Below are 12,606 nucleotides of genomic sequence, written 5' to 3' on the forward strand. Positions count from 1 at the left end.
GTGCCGATACTTTGAGATTGCAACCTTACCTAGACCCAATACCTTGCTTTTGCCTTTGTCAGCATAGGTGATATGCTTCAGATGCGATGGAGATAAGGGAGCATCCATCAATAGATTCTTGTCACCACTCATGTGATTTGTACATCCACTATCGAGGACCCACTCAGCGGCTTTGGGTTGATCATCCTGCAGATGAGTTAGTGCAGCTTACGAACTCATATACTTCATTAGTGAAGAATATGGCGTCAAATTCATCAGATCAATTTCATCAAGCAATAGAACAAATATAGCAATGTGAGGACGTGAGAAATGAAAATTCATTTCTTCATGATTAGCTTGTGTCCTTTCAAGCATATTCTGGTCTCCAGCAAATTCTTCAGACATTTAGGTTCGTCTGGAGACCTGATCCTGCATAAGAGATTAGTTCTTTTTCTTCACCACCCACATCTGAAGGGGTGGCAAAGAGTTCATCATTCTACGAGCTCCATAAGAGAATGGTGGCATAGATGCCAATCCACTTCGTTTCGCATAAGGGGGGTTAGGGTAAGCATATGAGTAAGCAGAGAAATTCTTCAAGGATTTATGAACATAATGATTTGAAGAATAGTGCACATATCCATAATCCTTAGCCTTTCCCTGCGAAAAAGAGGTGTTAGCACGATGATGTTCATGTGAGGACTTTGATCCATCTAAGGAATGTGGTCCATATGAGGACTTGGATCCATCTGAAGATTTTGGTCCATATGAAGAATTTGATCTGGGGTTCCTATTCTTCACAGGTGGTGTCATGATGACATTCACCTGAAGACTTTCAGGGCACCTTTTGGGAACCCAGATTTTCTTCATTGGAGGACCGTTCCTGCAGTTAGTGCCAACATATTTAGCAAATACTTCACCATTCTGATTTTGAGCAGTTTATAATTGGAGTCAAATGACTCATCAGAAGAATATGAAGATTCACATGTAAAGCCAGATAAAGTAGATGGATCCACTAAAGGTCCCTTTGCAGTAACCCATGAGGTTTTGGGATACTGCTCAGGTTTCGAGTAGGTGCCATCAGCATTGAGTTTCCTCTCAAAGGCAATACCCTCTTTGCTAGGGTTCATGTTGAGGATCTGCTTTTTAAGCACATCACAAAGAGCCTGATGCCCTTTGAGGCTTTTGTACATGCCTGTCATATACAATTCCTTCATCCCTGCATGGTCAGTGATACTCGCAGCATCCTTAGATGAGGAATTAGTGATAGCAGAGAAAATTGAAGAATTTGCAGCAATAGAAGCATTTGAGCATTCAGGTGAAGAATTAGCAGATTCACGTTCAATGCATTTCAAACATGGAGGAATAAACTCTTCCTGAGCAGCGCTGATTTGTTGAGCAAGTAATGAATCACACTCCTTCTGAAGATCTTCATAACCCACTCTTAACTGCTCAAAATCTTGCTTTCTTTGAAGAAAATCATAAGAAAGCTTCTCATGATCAGATAAGAGAGTGTTATGATGACTCTGAAGGTTAAACTTAGTATGAAGTCTCTGAAGATTTCCAGTCAAAGTTTTTGTGCGATCCATTTCATCACCCAACATATCGTCGCTTTTGTCTAGCATATTTTGAACCTTTTTAAGAGCCTTTTGTTGTTTCACAGCAATCTTAGCAAGTTTAGAATAACTAGGCTTGAGATTTTCATCAGATTCATCCTCAGTTGATCTAGAGGAGGGATATTTGAGTACCTTTGCACCTTTTGCCATGAAGCAATAGGTGGGAGCGTAGTCATCATCACCTTCGTCAGTGATGTTGGGGAAGTCTTTTTCCTAAGAGTTGAAGATGGACTTGCTGAAGAATGTGGTGGCGAGGGATAGGCTCGCCACACCAGAGTCTGACTCCTCAGATTCCTCCTCTTCCTCATTTTCCTCAGATTTAGCCTCAGAGTCCATTTCCTTGCCAATGAATGCCTGAGCCTTATTGGAGCTGCTCTTCTTGTGAGATGAAGACCTTGAAGGTTTTGATGAAGAGGACTTTGAAGATTTCTTCTTCTTCTTTGAATCATCAGAATTGTAGTCCTTGTACTTCTTCTTATTTGATTCCTTTTCCCACTGAGGACAATCTTGAATGTAGTGACCGGGTTTCTTGCATTTGTGGAAAAGTCTCTTCTTGTAATCATGGGATGAGGAATCCGATCTTAAGTCATCACTTCTTGAGGATTTTCCAATATGACCACGTCTTGAGAACTTCTGGAATTTCCTCACGAGCATTGCTAGCTCCTGCTCAGTTCTTCAGGATCACCGAGGCTGCTACCAGAATCTTCACCTTCAGATTCAGACACTGCCTTGGCCTTCAGAGCTCGTGATCTGCCATAGCTTGGTCCATAGAGATCTCTCTTCTTATAAAGCTGGAACTCATAAGTGTTTAGCCTTTCGAGGATATCAGCAGGATCAAGTGACTTGTAGTCTTCTCGTTCTTGTATCATGAGTGCAAGGGTGTCAAATGAGGAATCAAGCGATCGAAGCAATTTCTTCACCACCTCGTGGTCAGTGATGTCAGAGGCACCAAGTGCTTGAAGCTCATTTGAAATGTCAGTGAGGCGATTGAAGGTTTGCTGAACATTTTCATTGTCGAGTCTTTTGAAGCGGTTGAAGAGATTGCGAAGAACGTCAACTCGAGAGTCACACTATGTTGAGACTCCTTCATTGACCTTGGACAGTCTGTCCCAGAAAAGCTTTGCTGTCTCCAAAGCACTCACTCTGCCATACCACCCTTTGCTCAGATGGCCACATATGATGTTCTTTGCTTGAGAATCGAGTTGCTTGAATCTCTTCGCATCAGCAGTGTTGATGGTAGGAGTGACAGAGGGAACACCATTTTCCACAACGTACCAGAGATCGTTGTCAATTGCCTCAAGATGCATGCGCATCTTATTCTTCCAGTAGGGGTAGTCCATCCCATCGAAGGTAGGACACCCAGCAGAAACCTTGATCATACATGCGGTCGACATAACTAAAACTCCAGGCAGTTAAACCAAAATCACACAGAACAAGGGAGTACCTTTCTCTGATACCAGTTGAAAATGCGTTAAGTCGAATATAGGGGGTGAATAGGCTATTTTTATGAATTTTCCACTAAGGAATTTCAGGGTGAGGAAATTCCTAACATAAACATGGATATCATGATGAAATGAAATTAGACACAGAGTACAGACAGCGTAAGCACAAGATAAAATAGGCTGAAGACAAACAGACTGAAGAAATTGAACTGAGGAAATTGAGAGTCTTCAGTCAAAGTCTTCAAACAGATATGAACAAGCACACAACACAGTAATGAAGAAATGAAAGGGTTGAGGAAATAGAACTAGTAAGCTTGGTGAAGACAATGATTTGGTAGACCAGTTCCAACAGCTGTGACAGTTGTACGTCTGGTTAGAGCGGCTAGGTATTTAAACCTAAGGACACACAGTCCCGGACACATAGTCCTTACTGTATTCTCCTTGAACTAAGGTCACACAGACCTCGTCCAATCACTCGTGGTAAGTCTTCAGGTGACTTCCAAACCTTCACAAACTTGGTCGCCTGGCGATCCACAACTTCCTCTTGGATGCTCTAGACCATGACGCCTAATCGTCCAGAGGATGCACATTCCTCAAAGGTAACAAGCGTCGGTTCCACACAGGAACAATCTCTTCAATGATGCTCAATCACTTTGGGTTTGTAGGTGTTTGGTTTGGGGTTTTGGGTTTTTCCTCACTTGATGATTTTTGCTCAAAGTCCTCAAAGGATGGGATGCTCTCAATGACAAGTGTCAGTTTCTCGCGGAGCAGCCAACCAGCTAGTGTTTGTAGGGGGCGGCTATTTATAGCCTAGTGAGCAGCCCGACATGATAAGACATAAATGCCCTTCAATGATATGACCATTAGGTGGGTAGATATTTTGGGACAGCTGGCACATAGCACAGCAACGGTCGGAAATTTGACTATCAAATTCTTCAGGGCTATCATGTTCCTCACTTGTAGGCAATCCAAACTGGCGAATTCCTAACTCCTCAGTCAGAAAAAATTCCTCAAAGACCAGAAGAACTTCGTCTCTGTCACTGAAGAAATTGACTGAACTGTATGAGATTTCCAATGGCTTCACTCGAAGGGATTGGTGGTGTAGGATTTTGAGATGAGCATCACTTGGAAACTTTTCCTTAGTTTTACCTCGACCTCCTTTAATAGTATGGTCTTTCCTATGACTCAAGAAAGAGAAAATGAAACTATGAAAACAAAAGTCTTCACGCTTCATGTTCCTCATATGAATATCAAGCCATCACGGTCACACCAATTTCTTCACTTTCAAAGTCTTCAGTCGAAGACATTCATTTTAGGGGCCGACTTTCTCTGTAAATATCAAACTCCTCATAGACTTATAGACCTGTGTACACTTGCAAACGCATTAGTCCCTTAACTTATAAGTCTTCAATACACCAAAATCACTAAGGGGCACTAGATGCACTTACACAACTGTTCAAGAACCACCACATATTCGCATAGTCAAGGTCAGGCACTAACAAAATTTATCCCTTCTGATTTGTTTTTCTTTGGCTTGTCCGTCAATTGTTTTTACTATTTCCTGAAATTACCTCAGTTCGGGCCTAAAATACTGTTGTACTAACTTTGTAATAACTTACGCTGAATTTAAGAGCTGGTCATAACTTTACCTTCGATGAAACAATTTCCAGGTTGAACAACTATAGGCCGGCCACCTACTATATTTGTCTATCGGTTTTGGTGTTTGTAGTTTGTTAGTACAACTGGAAAAGGTTTATGTTTGCATAATCTTACCATTAGTCAACACGGTTATACACTTTCTACCTCTGTGTCCTATGATAGAGATGTTCTACTTGCAACAAAAATGTAATTTTATTATTCCATACACTAGAGTTCACATAATTTTTTTATCCTAGCCAGACTAGACATTCAATTTGCCGCTGTGCAAATTTCTGGTGCCGTGCTCACTCGGCACTCTAATTAATTTTATCTTAATTATATGTTAATGAATTAATCAAACGAAACTTTGTTGTTCATCCAGACTACATAGTTCTGATTGTATTAGTGCCAGTTCGTTAAAGTCAAGTACTACTATGATCGAATGGAAATACTTTTAAAGTGATCGCCAAAGTGATAAAAGACAAAATACAAATTAGTAAATCTTAATGTCTACATGTTTTATTTGTTCCCATGTTCACTTTTGTCGAGTTACAATCGAACATTATGCGGGCATGCAACATGGTTACGAGACAGGATTTTCAGCACTCGGGTGCCTCTACACCCTCTATGAACAGTAAATTCAAAACAAATTGAAAAAGAATAAAAAATATGAAACTTTGGGACGTCAAACATGATCAAACTTTTGATGATCTTGCAAAGTTTCAGCTAAAAATAACATTCGAGGAGCCCTCACCTCAAAAAACAAAATCATTGCTCAAAGTTTATGTACACTTTTGAGCAGTGATTTTTTTGTGAGGGCCCCATGAAGGTTATTTGTGCCTGAAAATTTGCAAGAACATCAAATCTTTGATCATATTTGCTACCTAAAAGTTTCAGTTTTTTTTGATTTTTTACGAATTTACTGTTCATGAGGGTGTAGGGGCACCCGGGAGCTGTTACCCCTTTCTCCATGGTTATATATTGGCTATCCTATGTCTTGTAAAAAAAGCTTTAACAGATTCACTTTGGTTTGTGAATGTCCTTTAGGATTGTATTAATACAAACTAGCAACTCTTCATATGTATCCCAGGTTATCTTCAGTACAAGTTAATGGTATCATCTACATCTATTCGTTGGATTGTATGCCAACTTATATTTTTTTGCCGACTTGATATATCAATAGTAGCAATTCTAACTTTTGAGCTATAGTATTCTGCTAATGGGCATGGTTAGTTCATCTATCTTCAAGATTATATTCATCCCTCTACATTCAGTTTATACTACGTCATAATTATGGTATATTATGAATTAAGTTCCCCTGGTTGGAAGTAGCTATCGGTTCTTTCTTCTTTGTGAGGGACAAGCATTCTCTCTCTTGATTTTTTCCCAACTTAAATGGTTTGGCACAAACATACATCTAAAATAAATGCAAGTCTATACTAAGCCTACAAATATACATGTTTTCATTATATGCCTCACTATATAAACTTCTTAGTGCATACACTTATTTTTTTCGAGATCATTCAGTGTAGAAATTGTTGTGCTATAACAGTGAAAGTGTTCTATATATTCCTATCCAGATTTGACATTTTGTTTCCATATCCTTTATTTTTCTTTTATTCTTAAGGACAACACGCTAATTTCACAAATCCATTCTTACTGTAATGTTATGATCTTTTTTCTAGGTTGGCAAAATTTTCTATTCAGCTCAAAGTGGTCCCGCGGTACAGCCTAGGAGACAAAGGCAAGTCAATTTGGTGAGGATAAACTTGATTGCCTTCTATTGTGGTGGGTCAAACTATTATTTGAAATACCACCACCACCACCAACTTGCTTTTCTTCTTCTTTATATTTCTAATAGAGTGTTGATTGTATTTATAAGATATGTTAATAGATGCATCCAATTCTAATTTGGCACTTATTTCTTAAGCTGAATGGAGAGGTCAAATTGAGCTCTAATCATCAGAGAAAGATAGCATAGGGCCGCTAAAGCCAAAGGCAGTAATGTGCCATTGATGCTGGATCCAAAGCTGATCCTAGACTTCATCGACCTATGGCATAAGGACCTCAATACTCCTTCGCCTGAGCTTAACCTCACTCCTGGCCAAAGTCATGTGTTGACGGCCTTCATTGACGAGGAAAAATGGAAATTTGAATAGGGGAGGAAGGTGAAGAAAGCTCAGTACAAGAAAGAGTGCTTTCTGAAGAAAAATGTTTTGAAGCTATCACCTGATGAACTTGTAGCTCTGCAATCAGAAATCAAGGGTCTAAGTGATGAATTTGACCGATACTATACTGGTTGGCTGGGAGCCAAAGTCAGATTCATCAAGCTGAACAAGGGATTCACCTCAAATGTTGCAGCCCCAACACAACATGAAATTCCTCAGGCTGAAGCATCTCCTCAGCCTACTGAAGAACATGACAGCACCACTGATGAAAATCAGGCTGCTGAAGAAAATGAGAGCACCAGGGCTGATGCAGATATTCCAACCACTGAAGAAACTGCCAGGGCAACCTCTAGTGTTGTGCCTGAAGAACAAGCCAGGCCAATCGAAGCATCTGCTACTGCGCCTGAAGAAGCTGAACCTGCCAGGGCAATTGCATTAGTTGCGCCTGAAGAAATTGAACCAATTTCATCTGCTCCTCCTGCACAGACGACAAGTTCTAACCTTCCTTCTGCATCAGAAGCGAAGAAAACCAAACCTACGGAGCGAACAACTGTAAAGAAAAGGAAAGCATCTGCTTCCTTAGAGTCTTCAGCTCCGAAGAAAGTGAAGACTTTGACAAGCTCCTATGCAAACCCCATAGATGCAGTTCCCATATCAAGCATGCCATCAAAGGAGATTATTCCCTTTGGTGAGGAATATGTGATTCCAAGTGAATCTGATGAAGAAGATCCTTCTGCTACTTCGACAGAGTAGTTGGATGAAGAAATTGAAGTGGACAATGTCACTTCAACTCCACAGGTATCATCGCCCATGCCTCAGTTCATAGCTGAAGAGGCAAGCGTCCAAGAAATAGATGATGAAGATGAAGATGTGGACATTGGGTGTACCACTCCTATTCTGAATGATGACTACTGGGAAAGTCATCACCCCAATTCACCACTCTACACCCCTCTACAATAGATTCCTCAGTCCCTAGTCCAAACTGAATAAATTCACACGGGCTCTGAAGAACATCAAGCTTCTCTTCTCACTATTCCTGAAGAAGTTCCAGCCACTAGTGCTGATGCAAATGTTGCTGAAGAAATGGAGGCTAAGGCTGCTGCTTATGACATTGCTCCTAAAATTCCTCAGCCTGTGGCTCCAGAGACTGTGATTCAAGAGGTTGTGAAGACTTCAACTACTAATCTTCAGCCCAAGCCACTGAATCCTCTCACGAAGAAGCAGAAGATCAAGGCTGATGACTTCTTTGCTGAGCACATATTCTTCACTGACTACAATCCTTATGACGCAGCTCGACTTCGTCGCAAGTGCTTTTGGACTGCTAGCCAGATGAACTTCTATTCCTCGCTGCTATTTGATAAGGACAAGATCTTTGACCATGAGCAGATTCCTCATGTGGACATGGAGTCTCTACCGTGCTTCACCCCGGTCCTCAGTGTTCTTCATGATGCTGGTCTGCTCAACCTCTGCATCGACATCTACGACTGGAATGAAGAACTCATTCTTCAGTTCTGTCCCACATTGCACATCACTGGCAATGTTGAAGATGTGAATACATGGGTATTGGACTGGATGACAAAAAATACTCAATACAAAGCACCTGCCTCTGAATTGCTTCACGCCGTCCCAGTCAGTCCTCCCACTGAAGGTGCAAGACGCATCTATGATGAACCTGAGCTCTCCAACCATCTGATGCAAGTCCTGATGAAGCCTTTGAAGCCAGACCAAGCTCCTAGAACCAAATTCATTGTCAAGGAACTGCTTTATGTGCCAAGGACTATATACAGGATATTGACCAAAACCCTCAGTCCAATCAAGGGCCACAACTCTGATGATGAAGAAGTTTTTGGAATCATGAAGAATCTGCTTTTCAACATCATACATGGTATTCCTATCAACTACCATGATTTCTTCATGAGGATTTTGGCCAATGTAGCCCTGTCACCGTTTGAATTGAAGCCTTACGCTCTCTGGATCATGAAATTCATCAGATCAAGGTCTTCAATCAACTATAAGGCTGATTGTTAAAATCATCTCAGCTACTTGCCACCAATTGAAGTCCTCAAAATGACTATTTCCTCAGCTGATGAGAAGGGCAAGGCTGCTATTATTGATGAAGGCACTCGTCCATTGGATGGACATTTTTGCAAAGCTGCATCTTATTCCACCAATGATGACTCTGCCACCCATGACACTACTGCAAATGCTTCAAAGCAATATCCTCAAGCCAATGCTCCAAGGGTGATGACTGATCGTGAGCTTCTCCTCAGTCTCCATCAGAAGGTGGATCACAATCACAAGTGGGTCAAGCGTCAGTTTGGTTCAATTCTTCAGAATATGACGATCACGCAAAACACTTTAAAGAACCACTACTACTTGCATGAATTTTTGACCGCACTTGGGCTGTATTGTCTCACCTCTATGGTGATGAAGATCTCAAGCAGATGGGCTTCCAACAGGACTTTGACTGGTCTCAACCACCTTCGAAGAAATTCAAGAAGGTCAAAGTTCCTCACTTGGTGGCCAGTTCAAACTCTTCATCGCGCGAGACAGACAAAGCTGAAGACTTGAACAACACTGCGGTGGGCCCTACATCAACGGACGACCCCAACAACGCTGGCGCTCCTCCATTGACTTCATGATGATATTCTTCAGGGGCGTTAGTCCTCATTTTTCTTCCCTTTTGGCCACTCAATGACAAAGGGGGAGAAATTTGAGTTAGTCTTCAAGCTGGTCTCTATATATGGGCATTTTCTAAGTTGCAACTCTCGTTCTTCTAAAGTTTTTGTTGGATCGAGTTGTAAACTTAAGTCCGATGGTGGTCTGGTACTTTTTCTCTGTTTTTCTGCATGCTATTTCCTCGTATATGTTAATGCACGCATGCTGAATTACATCAGTCACCATATTTCATCATGCATTTCAAATTCTTCATATCATATGTTAAATGCATGTATGAATTACAAGATATACGGCGAGGTCTCCATAATTCTGCTCTACAATGTGCATTTGCTATTCAAAGCAAATTCCTCACATATGCACATCTTCTGGGTGAGTTCTTCTATATCTTGCAATCAAATTCCTCAATATCACTATTTACACTTCGTATGTTTATCCCCGTTGAAAACTTAACCTATATTGTCATCAATCACCAAAGGGGGAGATTGTAAGTGCATCTAGTGGCCCTTAATGATTTTGGTGTATTAAAGACTTATAGGTTAAGGGACTAATGCATTTATGAGTGTACATAGGTCTATAAGTCTACGAGGAGTTTGATATTTACATAGAAAGTTGACCCCTAAAAATGAATGTCTTCAACTGAAGACTTTGGCTTTCTGAAGACTTTGAAAGTGAAGAAATTGGTGTGATCCTGAAGACTTGATATTCATGCGAGGATTATGAAGCGTGAAGACTTTTGTTTTTGTAGTATCATTTTTCGCTTTCTTGAGTTATAGAGATAGATAAAGACGCTTAATAGGACTTTCACAAAGCACATACCTTGACAAGATTTTGAAGAATTTCAAAATGGATCAGTCAAAGAAAGGGTTCTCGTCTGTGTTGCAAGGTGTGAAGTTGAGTAACTCAAAACTAGAGCTCGACAGAAGATAGAGAGAGAATGAAAGTCATTCCCTATGCCTCAGCCATAGGTTCTATAAAGTATGCCATGCTGTGTACCAAACCTGTTGTGTACCTTGCCATGAGTTTGGCAAGGTGGTACAATAGTGATCCTGGAGTAGATCACTAGACAGCGATCAAAATTATCCTTAGAGGACGAAGGAAATATTTCTCGGTTATGGAGGTGATGAAGAGTTCGTTGTGAAGAGCTATGTCGATGCAAGCTTTTACACTGATCCAAATGACTCCAAGTTTCAATCTGGATATGTATTGAATGTGGGAGCAATTAGCTAGAGTAGCTCCATGCAGAGCATTGTAGACATAGAAATTTGCGACATACATACGGATCTGAATGTGGCAGACGTGTTGACTAAACTTCTCTCACAAGCAAAACATGATCACACCTTAGTACTCTTTGGGTGTTAATCACATGGTGATGTGAACTAGATTATTGACTCTAGTAAACCCTTTGGGTGTTGGTCACATGGCGATGTGAACTATGGGTGTTAATCACATAAAGATGTGAACTATTCGTGTTAAATCACATAGCAATGTGAACTAGATTATTGACTCTAGTGCAAGTGGGAGACTGAAGGAAATATGCCCTAGAGGCAATAATAAAGTTGTTATTTTATATTTCCTTATATCATGATAAATGTTTATTATTCATGCTAGAATTGTATTAACCGGAAACTTGATACATATGTGGATACATAGACAAAACACTGTGTCCCTAGTAAGCCTCTACTAGACTAGCTCGTTAATCAAAGATGGTTAAGTTTCCTAACCACAGACATGTGTTGTCATTTGATGAACAAGATCACATCATTAGGAGAATGATGTGATGCACAAGACCCATCCGTTAGCTTAGCATATTGATCGTTTAGTTTTATTGCTATTGCTTTCTTCATGTCATATACATATTCCTTTGACTATGAGATTATGCAACTCCTGAATACTGGAGGAATATCTTGTGTGCTATCAAACGTCACAACATATCTGGTTGATTATAAAGATGCTCTACAGGTATCTCCGAAGGTGTTTGTTGGGTTGGCATAGACCGAGATTAGGATTTGTCACTTCGAGTATCGAGAGGTATCCCTGGGCCCTCTCGGTAATACACATCATAAGAAGTCTTGCAAGCAAAGTGAAAAATGAGTCAGTTGCGGGATGATGTATTACAGAATGAGTAAAGAGACTTGCTGGTAACGAGATTGAAATAGGTATGAAGATACCGACGATCGAATCTCGGGAAAGTAACATACCGATGACAAAGGGAATAACGTATATTTTCATAACGGTTCGACTGATAAAGATCTTCGTAGAATATGTAGGAACCAATATGAGCATCTAGGTTCTGCTGTTGGTTATTGACTGAAGAGGTGTCTCGGTCATGTCTACATAGTTCTCGAACCTGTAGGGACATCGTTGGAGCTCGCACGCGGGCGCAGTGCCGTCCGGCACAACCTTCTTCAGGAAGGATCGAGCGCACTCGGGTGCCTAGGGGTGGAGCTTGGTGACGTCAACGCCCGCCTTGAGGCGGAGCGCCTGCATCTGGCGCGCGAATGGCGCCATCTAGAAGTCGCCATCACTTCGGCCGCCTGCAACATGAGCATGGCCGAGCAAAGGCGGAGAGGCCCCTGGCCGCGGCGAGGGAGGCTCGCAACCACGCCCAAGAGGAGGCCTGAGCTACAGATCACCGACGCGAGGCCACTTGGGGGGCGCGAGAGGGAGCCCGAAGCTTCAAATGCCATCCTTGAGCAATAAGTCTGGGCGTGCACAGCCATGCTCGCTGCCCCAGCGGTCGGGCTGCCCGCGAGCAAGGCGAGGCCCCGCACGCTCGAGGACACGCTGGTGCTGGAGGCAGTGGAGCAATGCCTGGGGTGTGAGCGGCTGGAAGTGATGGAGCACCAAGTGGCTGGTGCCGAGGACACCCTCGCCTCTCGGGAGGGGAACATCCAGAGAGAGGCCGACGAGAAGGTGGCGGGGATGCGTAGGGCCCTAGCCGAGGAATACCGCCGGAAGCTGGAGCTCCATGAGGCTCGCTTCTGCACGCGGTGCGATGAGCTGTAGGGCGAGGCCGATGGCCTCAAGGAGAAGCTAACTGCGGCGGAGCAGCACGAGAAAGCCACTGGGGAAGCTCGGGCTGCTGCC

This window comes from Triticum urartu, chromosome 7A (genome assembly GCF_056163025.1).
Source record: "Triticum urartu cultivar PI428250 chromosome 7A, HENAU_Tu73, whole genome shotgun sequence".
Taxonomy (NCBI): Eukaryota; Viridiplantae; Streptophyta; class Magnoliopsida; order Poales; family Poaceae; genus Triticum; species Triticum urartu.